Source organism: Triticum dicoccoides, chromosome 3B, assembly GCF_002162155.2.
Source record: "Triticum dicoccoides isolate Atlit2015 ecotype Zavitan chromosome 3B, WEW_v2.0, whole genome shotgun sequence".
Taxonomy (NCBI): Eukaryota; Viridiplantae; Streptophyta; class Magnoliopsida; order Poales; family Poaceae; genus Triticum; species Triticum dicoccoides.
This window is the reverse complement of record NC_041385.1, coordinates 785,942,531-785,943,678: the sequence shown is the minus strand read 5'-3', so window position 1 is coordinate 785,943,678 and position 1,148 is coordinate 785,942,531.

Here is a 1,148-nt window from a genome sequence, read left to right as displayed (position 1 = left end):
ATGCATGTATTTTTTTTTTTTTGCAGAATAAACAAAATGTCACCTGCCACATCAACTAAGCTTGATCCTCTGCTAAAAAGAAGTTAAATAGCTTGTTATGCAAAAAAAATTACAAGTCATGCATACATAATTCTTTTGGGGGATGCACTTATTAGCAGACATAAAAATATACAACATGAATTATCTAAGCGGGAGAGAAAAAAATGAAAAATGAATGACGAGAACTCTGCTTGTTTCATCCCAAAAATCTAACCTGGGAGAGAAGAATGACGAGAACTCTGATAGTTAAGCGTGTTTCAACAATATGTTGGTGTTCTTGCTCGGCAATATGTCTGTGAGGGCATGATACACGACGTGTAATACCTTCTCTTTGGAAATACCTAGATGGGCGATGATATTATCTTCCCCAATCGACCTAAAGCCCTTAATCTTGGTGTTATGCATGCGCTCAACATGTGCTTCTGGAAAGTGTAGAAGGCTTGCTCTACGTTAGATTTACGTTGTGGGACATTAATCCATGTAAACCGGCTATAATTACGGGACCAAAAACACCAAAATGAACAAGTTCAAGAGGTGTGTGAGTAATGTGAGTGGAATCTCAAGATGGTAATTTATCAACTTTTGCACATTAACATGCATCAGACACACTCAAGTCAAGAAAAGTTCCACAAGAGAATTCATTTGACCTAAGGAATGACTCGACAACCCTTCTGGTCATGAGTGGATTCGCGAGAAGGCAATTTATGAACTTTTGCACATTGACATGCATAAGACACACTAGACACAAGAGAAGGTGCACATAGGAATTCATTTGACCTAGGTAATGACTCGCCAGTGCTTTTGGACACATGACCTTAACCTTCGGCACAACAGATCTGGCGAGAGCATGGCACCAGAGACAGTTCGATACCTCGACGCGTTGGACGAGGACTTGAAGGTTGGCACCGGAGAGAGCTTGACTCCTTGATGCGTTGGACGAGGACTTGAAGCTTGGCACCCTGTGACGATAGAGACTACCATGGCATCTATTGTGTGTGACGCATGTCAACGCGCAAAAAAAGTTCAGCAATTACCAAGCAAAATATATTGCTTTTGCCGTAAGCAGTACACCGATTCTTGATTGCCAGGGGAGGGTGCGGGGGGTGCTC